Source organism: Apteryx rowi, unplaced genomic scaffold, assembly GCF_003343035.1.
Source record: "Apteryx rowi isolate R43461 unplaced genomic scaffold, aptRow1 scaffold_232, whole genome shotgun sequence".
Lineage (NCBI taxonomy): Eukaryota > Metazoa > Chordata > Aves > Apterygiformes > Apterygidae > Apteryx > Apteryx rowi.
In genome coordinates this window covers 698,318-714,082 of record NW_020448664.1, presented here as the reverse complement: position 1 = coordinate 714,082, position 15,765 = coordinate 698,318, and the positions used below count along the sequence as shown (strand labels likewise).

Sequence of the window (15,765 nt, the reverse complement as noted above, 5' to 3'; positions counted from 1 at the left end):
GGTAAGCATTCTGGTCACTGGGCTGAGCTGGTGATTACGTGAGCCTAGAAATCAAATCCTGAAATGTAAAACATGGGAGATCATCTTCTCATCAGTTTACCGAGAATAGACTTAGATTTTGAACTGTGGAATTTCTTAATCAGAAGGGTTTTTCTTAATGTGACCTACAACTTTGGCAAACCCAAGTACTCTGCCTGTAATGCTGCTGGGTTGAAGGATGATGAAAAATGTCAGTGTTAATATTCTGCTTGTGTGAATTGTTGGGAGGTCTGTGAGAAACTGTTTCTGGATGTGCCTATTTTGTTAGTGTTAAGAAAAAGAAAAAAGAACTGTTAACAGTTAAGATGATCTGATTAAGCAGTAGATACTGTCAGTTCTTTTAAATTCTGAGCTCAGTCCCTACTTTTTTGATTTGCAATGTTATCAAGAGTAGCAAAATAGGAGGGATATTGAGAGCAGCACTGACATTAGATCTTTCTTGGAAGGAAGAGGTGGAAAAATTATTCTAGATAGAGAGCCTTGAGGATTATGCTGAAATTACAGCTGGCTCTGTGTATTAGTGGCACTGACTAGTGGGAATCTTACTTAGTCTGCTGTCTACCAACACAGACCAACTGGAATTATTATGAAGATTATATAGTTGCAGGAGTGATTACAAATAGCCCATGACAGAAATAGATTTCTGAAGTCCTTTTAATAGGAAATGCCATTAAGCACCATCTTCTTGTTACCTTTTACTGCATTCTGGTTTCTCTTGATAGTGCTTTCCTGGTTGAACCAAATGCTTTGAAATAAATCATGTTGTCTGAAGTGCAACACTCTTGTTTCCTGGGATCTATGGATTGGAGACTATGTTGGATTGCCCTGTGGTAATGAGCACATAAGGGATGGAAAGCTCTCCAGAGTCTCTGTTCTTTTTACACAATCCACTATTTCACCAGATTGCATCATGGGGACTTCAGTTTCTGGCTTGTACTGTGTATTTACTCTCCTCCTGAAAGGAGGAGAATTAGAAGCAGTCATTAGAATTAGAAGCTATATAAATATTGCAGTAAAATAAAAGGTTGCCTTTCAGGGATTGTCATGCTACTGACTAGTATTGCAGTACGGTCTTCTACAAAAAAACCCAATAATTTAACAACTTCATTATGTATATAACTATCTTGAATAAGCATACATGAGGGTAATAAGTGGTATAGTATAGCAAACTTTGCTTTTTGGTGCTGTCTGGCAGCCTGCCAGTATTTGAGAGGAGAAAGTTTTTTTTTATTTTTTATTTTTTAAAAAGGGGGTGGGGAATTAGCTAGGAAATCCCAGAAAGGTAACCAAATTAGAAGTTAGCAGTATTTGTATGTAACCTAAATTCATTTGTTTTATCTGCTGTCAAAGTTAACTTTTGATATTAAAATAAGTCAACAGAGTAAATGAGTAAAAAATTACAGCTGATATACTGTAAGTGACATTAGATGTCAAAAGGGTTTTTTATTTATAATGAAGATGCATTATTGTCAATGGCACTGATGTGCTGTACTCTTTCTTGCAATGAAGTGGAGAAAGATGCAAACTGTGCAAAGCAACAGCTGGTCAGTGGAGACCAAGACTGCAGCAGTAAATGAAGAGGTTTGTCATATCTGCAGAACTGAATCTTACAAAAAGTTGAGAGCAAATACTTTCTCCAAATTCTGTTTAAAAGAATTGTTAAGTAGTTCACCCGTGGACACATGAGGGCGCTGCGTACTTGGGAATATCACAGTCGCCTAAAACCTTGGCCAATCCTGGTTTTGAAAAGACAACCCCATTAAGAATGTTTTAATAGGCTCTGGTTGCATAAAATCTGAATTTCACATATCTCTTGCACACATCTAAGTGAACAAGAGAAAGTATTTAAAGTGAACAAGAGAAAGTAAACCTGTTAACTCCTTTCCCATAAGCTGCTTTGTGATATGACAAGGTTAACTTCCTGCACTTTCCTACCTGTTAGCTTCATGATCCATCTGTCCAATTCATCTTTTTTCATTTTCCCTTCCCTACCCCTCACCCAGTCTTCCCTGTCTCTTTGATCTTGTTAACATCCTCTTTCATCTCTAAAAAGAAAAAAAGGTGGGGGGGGCAGGGGAACAGGAGTAATTAGCTTTTGGTGCACTGCTCAGCCTAGTGTTCTTTAACACTTCATAAAGAAGACCATGTGTGCAGCTGAGTTACCACCATACAACAGGAAGGACAATGATCTCTGGATGGAAGGAAGTATGCTTTAAATGTATGGAGCACCTTTGCCTTTACAAGAGGCTCATCACTGCTGATCTGGGTTGCAGCATGTCTGAACACTGAGCTACTTTGAGTCAAGTAGATACCGTGTGATCTCAAATGTTTGCTGTTGCACGGCTGTAGTGTGTGTGTGCGTATATATGTAAATATGTACACATAGTGTGTGTGTAAATGTATATTTATGTATGTTGCTTCTCCATTCCTTGTTTGAGTTCTGTTGCTGATCATTTAATAGCACTGTTAACTGTTACCACCCTGCTTTTCTGTCTTTCACCCCTGAGTCATCAGAGGGAGATGGTAGTGATGAAATTGGATCACATCTTCTGTAATGTGATCTGTTCTGAAAAGTCAGCATCTCCTCTGCTTAATGACCTAGACCCTGATGTCCTCTATTTGATAACCCTTGTGACCTTGCTCCTGCCTCTACATCCCCCACATCATACATACTATCCCTATGTGTTTAAAGTATATTTCTGAAGTCTCTGTATACATTCCCCATCTGTACATCAGTACTTACGGGAAAAATAACTTTACTCAGGCAAATTGTTAACTGTTGTGCATTTCTGGATGCATCCTTGGCAGATAGTGGCATGTTGCTATAGTTCCTTGTGCCATTTCATAGCTAATTAGCATCAAGTGTGTTAAAGCCTAGTGTTGGTTGGTCTGGTCTAGTTGAAAAGCTGCATCACTGGTTAACAGCAGTAGCTGCTCATGGGATTTTACAAGGCAGTTGCTCTCTTCCAAGTTCTTTAAGTATTAAACATTCAGATTTTATTGGCTACCCTACTATGACCAGTTTGGCAATGAGCATGAACCTTGTGTCTGAACCATCTGTACTCTCTCCTGCAGGCTTCAGTCCTAGCAGAGATATTCCTTCTTTATTGGAGACTGGGCCTTATGGAGTAAAATTTTATTAAAAAGCAATAGGTCTTATCAGGTCTGGAGTATATAACAAATCTTGGGGAATTTGCTTTCCAAATGACTGTGGTGTTTCTAATTCAAATTGTTTTACATTTGCTGTGGGTAAAGAGCACGCATAGTTACTGTAAATCAGATGATTTGCACCAATTTAGAACATAGTATCTTGTCTTTTATAATCTGTCTCCATGGAGGCATATAGCCTTTTTTGCTGTTTTATATCTTCTTCAGGATATAAGTAGATTATATGCCTGTGTGGGAAACTTTAGGACTCCTCATCCACAGTTTGGGTATTACTGTTCCAAGTTGTCTGAGAGCTTTATGGATCACTCATTCCGGATTGACTTTAGATGCAAGTATATTACCTATGTGGTACTACCTGTTCAGATCTAACTCATGAGCAAAAAAAATACAGCTGTCTCAATTCAGGGACTGCTATACATTTGAAGAGGTGAAAGCTTATTTCCCTATTTGAAATTTCTGAGACTAATTAGGCTTTTCATACTAGGATGTTGTTGCATCATTGCTTTATAAGAACACAGCATAATCTTGAAGCCAGTGGAGAAGAGCATAACTGTTTAGGCATTTCCTCTGAGATGCAAGACATCCAGTTCAAGCCCATGCTATAGGTGTCTGTAACTTTGTTGAAGGGATATTTTTATAAAAAGATCCAGTTTTGATGAACTGGTGGCATTTTCCCAAATTAGTTTACTTACAGTATTCTTGACAGAGAACTGTCTCTTTTGGAGATAGTTTTGTTGTTGGGCCAAATGTTTGCTGCTGTAAGTGCCATACCAAGATTTAAGTGCTGCAAACATAAGCTGCACCATGTTTTCCACCTTCTTGTTGCAAGCTGTCCTTTATGTTTGTCCCCAAACTGACCATATCTAAATAACTGCAAAGAAAACACCTTTGAAAATGGCGCATTTATAGCAACTCTGCTTCCAGACAGTGTTAAGCTCTGTGCTGTAAATTGTTGCTTTTTCTGGTGTAAAGAAACTTTTAATAAAGTTGCCTGTAGCACTTAGTATACTACACTGCATACATACATATGTAGTTTACCAGACCAATATCTTCAAGAAGCTCTGGGAATTTGGCAGTGCAAAACTATGCTATCCCAGGTCAAATCACTCTCTTCAGTGAGATCCAACAGTCAAATTCTTTTACACAGGAGCTCTTTAAATGATCTGCTTTTTTTGTCTAATAGCCAGTTGGCAACTTCGATGGCCTGGGTTCACCTATGCAGTTCTGTGGTCTTACACCTAAAGCAAAAGACTGGGAATTGGGACAACTATAATCTATTCCTAGCTCTACTGTTGACTTATTGTGTAGTACTGGTCAAGTAATTTTGCCTTCTTTTTAACCGTAGTTTTCTTTGCCTCTGAAACAGAAATGACTGTTCCTATTTATAAATGAGGACTGTTAAAAAACAAATTGTAGCTTTTTAAGCTTTTAGAGGTAGCAGATGCTTGGAAAATTAAAACAGTAAATGTGGTAGTAATGTATAAACTTTGCCTGATACATAACTTGTTAGACTTTTTGGTGAAAAGGTGACTGGACTTGTCAGAGAACTTAAAATAGAAAGAAACAGAGAGAGAAATTAGTGATGAGGCTGTCTCTTCTTCAGAGCTGGAACTTTATGTACCTGGCATGTCCTCTCATCCGTAAAAACATTTCTTGATCTACTTCTCCAAATGGCCTGAAGCTGAAAAAGAATGCTTCAGTATCATCTGTCTCTTTAAGGTGCAGATTCTGTGCAGCCATGCTCTTTTGTTGGCCAAAACAGTTCTTCTTTCTGCAAAGAGAAATGACCTGGAATGTCAGCTCCATCTTCCATGAGAAGTCTGCCTTAGTATTTCTGCTAGAGTTGCAAACACTTTGACATCGATTCCACTCTTAATACCATGTTTCTGTTCCTTTTGTTTCATTTGTTACTATTGTTATTTTAGTGGAAGCTGAGATTCTCCTTTAAGTTCTCCAGTGTTTATCTTGGCCTCCTCATGCTTTATTTAATTTTGTTCCCTGGGGGAAATCGCCAATCTGAAATCGGAAAGATATCTGACTAATTTGTGTGTACCCCTCTTTTTTTTCCTCCCTCCTCCAGCCCTCTGTATTACTGCTGCAATATACCTGCTGCTGACATTGTGCATCTTCCATTCAGCAACTATATTACATGGTCTCCTAGAAACAGCATGAAAGCTATTTAAATTGTTTTTATTCCACTTCTTCCTCTGCCCCATTCTTTCCTCTTCACTATCCTTGTATGATATAATGAGATGTTACTTTGACAGCTCAGCATCCCTTTTCTCTAGCCTACCCCGTGCCCAGCAAATCATTCTGTCACTGAATGCTGTGTGTGTGCACAGCATATGCTGTTAATGGCAGCATAAATAGCCTCCAAGTGCCCGGCATATTCCAGAAGAAAGATTCTTGTAACTTAAGTGTGGGAAACCTCTTCTCAGTGGATCTTGTTAGTACAATAATGGTGTGAAGTGAGTCAATAACCATCTGGTTCTCCTTGAGGGTGTTTGCGCATAGGATAGGGGCAGCAATAGTTTTACTATTTGCCTTTGTACAGTTTCTGTAGGTAAGGTGCATCATCTGAATGTAAATACATTTCAAGGTGAAGGGCCAGTAGGAAGCCTCTGTCAAAGATGCGTCTTTACCAATTACTAGTGAATGTGTTTTATTCTGGCAATAGGGTTTTGGACTGCAGGACCGTGAGAATTGTTTCATGGGTGAAAGCAGCATATCTTATTACCCAACTGAAGTGTCAGACATTTGTCACCATTTGTACACTAATTAGAAACATAGGAAGTTGTGAAAGGAAGAGTGTATTCTTACAGTGTATTCTTCATTTTGAGGGGCAAAACTATTAATATAGAAGTGCAGCCAGCTGCTTTTAAATACATCTTTAGACTTATAGTTATCAGTCCAGTTCCAAAGCTGAAAAATAAAGTGTTTGTTACTAATGGACATAAAATGGGAGTATGAGGGGCAAGCAAATGTCACTTAGTATAGCTACAGTCTCAAGTACTAAATAAGAATGAGCAATGCAGTAAATCCAGGTCAGGACTGAAATTGAATCTGTACCAGTGTGTTAACAATCATGATGTCTCAAACTGCTAAACTATCAAAGCAATATAGCAGGCAATTAAATCATAAGGTTGGTACATGAAGTTGTTATTGCTGCCTCAAAATTGAGTGAAATGCCCAGTTAATATTTCATAAATATCTGTAGTCTCAACCTGACTGCCTATCTTGATTTCAGCTGTTAGTGAACAATTTGAGCAACTAGTAAAATCAGCCTGGTTTGTTTTTTAAGGAAGACCATCACCAGAGTGGGTTTCTTGACAGCTTGCTTCCTTTTACAACTTAAACTTGACTGTTGCAGCACTTGTTGTAGTTCCTCTTTCTCATGTCCTACAGATATGCACGTAAAACAGATGAACCAGCCTTTTTAAGTGCCGGTAGAACTCTGACCTATCTGACATACCTGCTGGTTTAGGAGTTTCTTTCTGGGAATCGCTGATGAAATTTCTATTTACATAGAAGAGATTGAGAGGCATCTCTTGCAAAACTAAAATGTACTTCATGCTTCTACTGTTTCCTGGGGGGGGTGGGGGGGGTTGGTTTTAGAACCTGGCATTGGGTGGTTTGATTAAGTGCAGATACCAGCAAAGATCTCCTAAGAGGGAACTGTTTATGTTAGCACAACCAGTGACTGAATTCTTCCACTTCTTCCTCTTTTGGATGTCTTTCTATGAACAAAAGCTTAAAAGACAACCTGCTCTTTTCTGTGTAGTTTTTCATTGTATATGGGAGTCAATTCCCACTTAATTTTGCTTTCATCAGCTTTTGTAGATCTAAGAATAGTTAGCTGGTCTGCAGCTCTGAGCACAGTTGCTGTTGTCTCAGTTCACTTAAATGGTCCAGATTCAAGACACTGGACTACTGTAGGAGATCCAAAGCTAGTTGCTTGACTTTTAAAGTCTGCCAGTATAATTGCACAATTGCATCAGTCTTGTCTCTCCTGGACTGATCATTTTGGATCACAAAAACAATCTTATTTGGAAGAGTGGATTAATTTTCAAAGCTGTTTACCACAATCACAGAATTGAGGTTGGAAGGGACCTCTGGAGGTCATCTAATCCAAGCCCTTGCTCAAGCAGGGTCACCTAGAGCACGTTCCACAGGATCGCATCCGGGCAGGTTTTGAATATCTCCAGAGAAGGAGACTCCACAACCTCTCTGGACAACCTCTTCCAGTGCTCTGTCACCCTCACAGTGAAGAAGTTTTTCCTCATGTTCAGATGGAATTGTCTGTGTTTCAGTTTGTGCCCGCTGCCTTGCGTCCTGTTGCTGGGAACCACTGAAAAGAGTCTGGCCCCATCCTCTTGACACCCTCCCTTCAGATATTTGTACACGTTGATAAGATCTCCTCTCAGCCTTCTCTTCTCCAGGCTAAACAGTCCCAGCTCTCTCAGTCTTTCCTCATAAGAGAGATGTTCCAGTCCCCTAATCATGTTTGTAGCCCTTTGCTGGACTTGCTCCAGTAGTGCCACATCCCTCTTGTACTGGGGAGCCCAGAACTGGACRCAGTACTCCAGATGTGGCCTCACCAGGGCTGAGCAGAGGGGGAGGATCACCTCCCTCGACCTGCTGGCCACACTCTTCCTCATGCACCCCAGGATACCATTGGCCTTCTTGGCCACAAGGGCACATTGCTGCCTCATGCTTAACTTGGTGTCCACCAGCACTCCCAGGTCCTTCTCCGCAGAGCTGCTTTCCAGCAGGTCAACCCCCAACCTGTACTGGTGCCTGGGGTTATTCCTCCCCAGGTGCAGGACCCTGCACTTGCCTTTGTTGAACTTCATGAGGTTCCTCTCTGCCCACCTCTCCAGCCTGTCCAGGTCTCTCTGAATGGCAGCACAGCCCTCTGGTGTATCGGCCACTCCTCCCAGTTTGGTATCGTCGGCAAACTTGCTGAGGGTGCACTCTGTGCCTTCATCCAGGTCATTGATGAAGAAGTTGAACAAGACTGGACCCAGGACTGACCCCTGGGGGACACCGCTAGCTACAGGCCTCCAACTAGGCTCTGTGCCACTGATCACAACTCTCTGAGCTCTGCCATTCAGCCAGTTCTCAGTCCACCTCACTGTCCGCTCATCTAACCCACACTTCCTGAGCTTGTCTATGAAGATGTTATGGGAGACAGTGTCGAAAGCCTTGCTGAAGTCAAGGTAGATGACATCCACTGCTCTCCCCTCATCCACCCAGCCAGTCATTCCATCATAGAAGGCTGTCAGACTGCTTAAGCATGATTTCCCCTTGGTGAAGCCATGCTGACTACTCCTGATCACCTTCTTGTCCTCCACATGCTTGGAGATGGCATCCAGGATGAGCTGCTCCGTCACCTTTCCAGGGATGGAGGTGAGGCTGCCTGGCCTGTAGTTCCCTGGGTCCTCCTTCTTGCCCTTTTTGAAGACTGGGGTGACATTGGCTTTCTTCCAGTCCTCAGGCACCTCTCCTGTCCTCCATGACCTTTCAAAGCTGATGGAGAGTGGCCTAGCAATGACATCCGCCAGCTCCCTCAGCACTCGTGGGTGCATCCCATCAGGGCCCAATTTGTGGGTGTCAAGTTTGCCTAAATGATCTCTAACCCGATCCTCCTCGACCAAGGGAAAGTCTTCCTTCCTCCAGACTTTCTCTCTTGCCTCCAGGATCTGGGGCTCCTGAGGGCTGGCCTGACCAGTAAAGACTGAAGTAAAGGCAGCATTCAGTAACTCTGCCTTCTCTGTATCCTTCATCACCAGGGCCCCTGCCCCATTCAGTGGTGGGCAAATTTGTGGGTGGGTTAATTTTGAAAGCTGTTTCTAAATTGAAGGATGAGTTTAAGGATGAACTTTTGTTCATTTGATTTTCTTTTTTAATTTTTTTTTTCCTGATCACAGTGAAGGGAAATGCACATTCCCTGTGATGTATGGAGGATTGTCACACCATTGTAACAGACATATTTGGCATATTTGCGGGGACCTGTCCTCTTTTTCTTTCCAGCTGACTTTTGCCTGGTCAGAAAGAGTTTAGCTAAGGCTAAGTTTCGTTTTTACTTCTGTCTGGTTTGCTATGCCCTCCTTGTGCCCTAATATACTTTACGTTTTCAGTTATTGCCTGAAGTGTGTAATATTCAGTAAGATACCCCTGCTGCAAGCATTTTAGGTGACTTTATATTTTGGGGTCTTATATTGTGAAAAAATGTCTTTTTTAACATCATATCCAAAAGGAAATAACAGTTTTTTTTTCCTCATAAAATATTAAGTTGGCAATTAATGATTAAAAAAAAATTGGCCATGATATTTCTGTGGTTTGAGAGGGTTTTCAGATCTGGGTTTTTTAAAATAATGGCTTGGAATCTTCTTACAATAGAAAGAATGGATTAATAGTCTTGAACTGTAACAGATTTTATTTTCCAGCAACTGAAACCTGATTCTTGGAACGAGTGAGAGGCTTTCAAGAGAGTCAGGAGATGAACAGTTTATAATGTAGCTGTGTGAGCCATTTACTGTAATACCTATTCAACTGTTTAAAGCTGTAAGAGAGAAACTGGTACTGCTATTGGCTTCTAGTGTTTTCATTGTTCTGGCACCCTATGCAGAAGTTCAAAGCCCAAGATTGTTGTTTATACCCTATGTAAACAGCTTTTTTTTAATATATAATTGCATGTGTGTTTGGAGGGGATTGTTCTGGGTTTTATTATTTGTTAGTTTGTTTCCCCCTAGAAAGAGCCTTTTTTTTTTTTTTTTTTTTTTTGGAATACAAAGTTGGAATAAATTTAACTAACTATGTGAAATCATCCTGTTTGGTTAAGGCAGCCAGTTGTATGTATTCAGTATTGGAAAATGCTGAGTCTAATTGTATGAAGTGCCCAGGACTCACCCCTCCAAAAGCTAGTGAACAAAACACTAAAGATTTAACATGATGTTATTACAATATGTTAAGCTTGGGGCTCTGGGAAATGCAAATTGCAACTCCAGCTTTGGTGGAGTGTGGCCTGTATTTTTATAGCTTGACAGTGTTAATGCTACCTTTATTGCAGTATTTTGTTCCTAGCATCTTGGGGGCTGTTTTTGCTTAAAATATTTGATTTGTTTTATCAGGGAAGTGGGTGAGTGCTGCCAGTCTATTGATCTTGTATCTTTACATTGAAAAAGATTACCAAAGCAGCAGATTCATGTTTACAGAGTCTAGATACTGCCTAAAAATCTCTGTTACAATACGTAAAGAAATCTCTTGCTTGTGAGATCTGCAAGCATTTAAAATGCAGTGATGAACCAAATCCAGCTGTATTTAAAATGCAGTATGGCTGTTGTTTTAAGCTAATATCTGCCCACACAGGTACTGAAAGAAATAATCCTGTGTTCAGCCGCGGTCACATCATACCAACTGTGCCCCACTCCATGGCTGCATATTTTTGGTCCTGGCACAAAAGCAGCAATGTGCCCAAAGAAAGGGATCAGCCCTTTCTGAAGGGAGCGTGGACTTAACCAGTTTAAGTTAACTTCTAGACCATTCCCTAGATCAAAAATTGAAGGATGCTTTGTCTTGCTGTGGAGAGCCTGTAGTATGCACAGGAGCCTATATGGAACCAAAGGGCAGGTTTGGGGTCTGGTATGTGCTGTGGGGATCTTCTGACTTTCTTGTTTGTGGAGAAGAGGTGCAACTGCAGGTGTCATTAAAAAGATCCTTTGTGATAATGTATAAAGAGGACATCTGTTGATGTCCATGCTTCCAGCAACTTCAGCGTAGCACACTAATTAAGATAGTGAGGAAAGCAGAGGGATCTTGACTTTCAAACTTACTCCACTTGGCTCAGATCCAAGCATCATTAATGTGACATGAGACATTTTGTTGGTATTTGATTAACTGGGAGGCTTGTTCTTGTTTTGTGTGACACATTATGAGTTAACTGCCCGGCATACTGACATGTGCTATTAAAAACAAATATATAAAACTAAATTGAGAAACATGCTGGCAAATGCACCATAGGGAAGAGTCTGAAAAGCCTGGCCTTAGGAAATTAGTTGAGATAGGCCTTATTAATTTTTCTACAGATCTGATATCTGCAACTTTACAGTTCAGCAGTCTATTCACAGCTGTTCACTTTTAAACATTTTTTTTCAACTGTCCTATGAGGACAGAATACTCCTGACAAAATTTAGGGACAGCAAATGGCAAATTACAGTTGCGTTCCTCAAGCAGAATTCTGGGAGGTAATCTTTTTGGTGTGAGCTCGTGTTCTTTTTAGCAGTTATTGGCACCTTTTGACAATGTGTTCACTGAGATCCCGAATGAAAAAGCTATCCAGCAATGGGGTTTTTCCACTCTTCTTCTGCTTGTAAACTTTGATTGCTGTGGTGTTGCTGCAGACAGTCCAGTAGAGGGCTGCCAAGGGCTAAAATAGACGTTAATCGGAATACTGAAGATTTGCTTAAACCTGTGCTGGCAGATATGATTAGAATGATAGAATGGCATTAATTTTTTTTTAATATCATGAGGCTTACATTTGCTGCTTCCATGAGTTTAAATTCCAGGACATTAAGAATGTGTCCAGGTTTTCTTATTCTATAATTAATTCATTTCAAAAATAAAACTTGAAGAGATGGTAAAGCTTCTTTCCCCTCTAGTTCCCTTCTCATTCTTTTCCTTATTGTAAGACTTCCTGATTTCCCTCCCCACAAAAGGTGTGCAAACCATCCCTGATTTCCCAGTCAGCAGTAGGCTATCTTTTAAAGGAGGTGTGTCTGGACAGGGAATTAGGTTTAAGGGTAATAAATATCTGAGGAAGTGAAAACTGTAGCATGCACACTAGCCATGGAAATCTTTGTAACCCTTGGGTTTATTTTCAGACCATCTCTGAAGCTGAAGTCCGCTTCACAGTGTAATGACCACGCTGCTGATTCGGTGGACACTTTCAATTTCACTTAGGTTTTTTTTCCAAATTGTCCACTGATTCATTCCTAAAGCGTAGTGGCCCTTGATTGGTTACTGACTGTGAGAATCTGTTAGACTGAAAGAATTTTGGGGAAGGGGGAAGTAGTCATTATGAAAGCTGTTGTCTTTCCTGAAAACAAACATCTGTTCTCCTTTTCCTTTGAGGCAGGTGCAGTAGAAGACTTCTCCAAATGTATCTGCTAATTACCAAATTGATCTTAGTCCTTTTGTTTGGTGTGATCTTTTCCAGAGGAACAAATTGTATCCTTATAGGTCATGGAGTGTGACTGGAATAAAGGGAAAACAGCAGGAACAAGTGAACTGTTGTCTAAAAGGTATTTTCAGAGTAAAAGAACAGAACATTTTTTCACCTGACTTCTCCCTCTTCCTGCAGCAGAAGAGAATTCAGAACATCAAATGGAGTTAAGGAGGGTTCTCTCCGAGTCTGATAACCTCTCAGAAGGACCTTGTAGTCTGTTAGTAGTCACAGGTTTGGTGTGAGATCATGAGAAAGCTTTCAGTTCAGAGAAGCACACTCTCCCCCACCTGCAGTTTGTTCTGAGCAAGCTCTTGTTCTCAGTAACCTGTGCTGTATTACATCTCTTTGCCACACTGGAAACCAGATCAGTAAAAAGTTAACAGGAAAACAGTCTCCAACCCTACTTGGAGTATGTAGGATATATTCGGGCAGTTACAACTGACAAATAGGGGAAGGATAGTCTTTGAATTGCACAGCAACTTTTAACTGCATCTTTAGCTTCTATTTCTAAAAATTGTGGTAATATTTTTCCTTTCAGATGCAGATATAAATCTCTTGTTGGACAACTGGGAGTTTGAGTCATTAAAAGAAAACAAAACAAAAAACCTCCAACCCTATATATTTTTCCATATCCAGTGCTAAGTTTGGAATGGACGCTATTTGGACTTAAAGCTGTCTCCATTGTAACATGGCAAGATACATCACTTTGTCAGAGAAAACAATATGATGTCAAAAAGTAAAGCACTAAATGCTTGCAAAGCTGAGTGACTTTACGGAAGGGAGGGAAGAAATACAGGAAGGGAAGAAAGAGAGGTAAACTGACTCTGGTCAAGATTTCAACAAGAATGTAGTGACCTTAAGTGATGTTGGTCCCCAGCAGACATTAGAGACATCCTGACCTTATTTAACTGATTTATTCATCATGGGAATGGATTTTGTACCTCTTCTGTTCTGAGACTGATGGACAGGAGTAGTTTCTCAATACAGATGAGTATGCTATGGTAGACTCCATTTGCCACATTGACAGGAGCAGAGGGCCATCAGCCACAAAGTTGGCTGAAGAAATATTTTCCGTCTTGCACTTTAACATGCACATGATGTATGTGTAATAGTAGGGCAGGGAGGAAGGTCACCAAATTGTATGAAACTGAGCCATGAATTCCCTGTACTGTATGGTATCTTCTCAAATCACAAGGAGAAGGGTTAACTATGGCTTTGTTTCCCACCCCTCTGCCTTTGAATTCTTTCAAACAGTGAAGAAATACATCCCCTCACTCCCCCACCACCCCCGTGCTGTTTCTGCACATACAGATCTTTGCACTTTACAGCTATTTTGCTTGCAGATACGTTCCTTTTGTATGTAGCTTCTTCAGCTGTCGTCATTCTCTTACACTGAATTTGTTTGGTATGGCTGTCTTATCACATTTATGTCCTTAAAAGAAGTAATGGCAAACCCTTTAGAAGGGTCATCCCCACCCGTAGGGATAGTTACATTCAGCTTTTGTTTCAAAGGTACTGGGGCAGACAGATCAGTTCTCAAAACTATTTTTTCCTCCTGGATGGCTTTGGGGCAAGAATGGGAAATATGGGAAGGAATTATATGTTGGATATAATCGTGATGGCAGAGCATCCCTAAATGAAGAGAGGAGTAAGGCAAGCATGAAGACATTGGCCTCAGTGGAGTAACATACTTTTCAGTACTAACTTTAGCCCCTATGCTTGAGTTGCAGTTTCAGCGCACGGATACTTTGGAAAGTTTTTATACAAGCCATTTCTGCCAATGCAATCTTGCAGTTCAAGCTTTTCTTTCTGTTAGTAGGTAGAGGTGCAGGGTTTTTGTATAGGAGGCTTGTGTAGCTGTGCAGGGAGTCCTCACTCCAGAAATGCATCAGAGTTCTGTTCTAGCTCATTTTGAACATGGAATTTGCTTGATATCTGTTTCTTCACTGATGGGTCTTTGGGCATGGTGCTGTCTTGTAAACCTGCTATTAAAAAACCTGTGGTCTCTGCCAAAGTTTTTCTGCTTTTTCTGAAAGGTCAACAAAATAGAGGGGCTTTGTTGCTGTTTTAACAAGTTGAAATGAGTAAATCATATGTTGATATTTTCCCTTTCCCCTTTTCCAAGATGGCAAATGGTAACTGCATAGTGTAACTGTTTTGAGATGCACTTTAATTGTAAAGCACTTTACAGGTCTTTGGGTGAAAGAGTACAGTCAAATACAGTAAACACTACTATATTTGCCTGGCTGTAGGATCTCCCCTTTCTCACCAGACTGTGGCCTGGCTGGTTGCAAAGGAGACCTTGATGATAGCTGAATATAAGTCAATATGGGGAAACCGATGAAGCCCTCAGACGACTTGAAGCAAAACCCATGTGTTGTCTGCTTTCATCTCCAGGAGTTTTTATCTCTAATGACAGATATTTTAAATGTAACTGGTTATCTCTTTGAAAAAGACCTATCTTATTGCTGCATTTATCTCACCAAACCAAAACTGTTTTTTATGTTAATGTCGCAGAACTGGGTAAGTCTCAAACGCTTCTCCTGAGACTGCTGGCTCCTCCCTGTCCATTTCTGCTGTGAAGCTATTAAAAATAGAAAACTCTGGCACACTGCAAACTCAAGGTGGGAATGCCATCAAATATACTGGACTTTATTATCAAAATAAATCGAGCTTCTCCATTACCTATGATTTTTTGCATTTCTATTTAATTATATGAGAGCTTCTCTTTATTTGTATAAATATACCATTACAGATTATGAAAACTATGGCACAGAATTTTGCACTTGCCTGTTCCATGATAAACAGTGTCTTGATATTTGACAGCTGCATGATAAAATCTTTGGTAGTTGCAGGAGAGAAATGAGGGTGCTTGCAGGGTAGGCTGGTTTAGTTTCTTCTTACCACTTGCTGCTACTGGAATTCTGATTTTTTTTTTTCTCCTTTATTTTTAGTGATTCTTACCTCCTTTCACTTCCAAAACATAATCTATCATTGCCTTTTTGCTTTCATAACTGTTTGTTGACCTGTGACAACCCCTGTTAATGTTACTCTAGGTTGCAGAATCTGTGCACTTTTTAATAAATAAGGAGGCTGTAGAGCTGGTAGATGTTCCAACATTACTGAAGCTTTTTTAATTGTGTAAAAGCCAAAAAGAATGACTTCAAAGGGCCAAGAGGGATAGCCATTACAGAAGTTCCTGTTGCCTTTTTAATAGGGTCCCTGTAATACCAGCTATTTTATTTTTTATTTTTTATTTTTTATTTTTTATTTTTTATTTTTTATTTTTTATTTTTTATTTTTTATTTTTTATTTTTTATTTTTTATTTTTT

At 40.1% G+C, this 15,765-nt stretch overlaps 1 protein-coding gene across 11 annotated transcripts in view; it reads left to right on the top strand.

Annotated features, from left to right (window-relative positions):
- Positions 1 to 15,765, top strand: part of LOC112966099 (transmembrane protein 263-like) — a 209,263-nt gene that overhangs the window by 17,049 nt on the left and 176,449 nt on the right. Inside the window, exon 2 of one of the 11 annotated variants that reach the window (XM_026065830.1) lies at positions 14,951 to 15,057. The exons of the other annotated variants lie outside the window; for them this stretch is intronic. The gene's annotated coding sequence lies outside the window, so the exon portion shown is untranslated. The remainder of the gene's footprint in view (positions 1 to 14,950; positions 15,058 to 15,765) is intronic. 11 annotated transcript variants of the gene reach the window in all.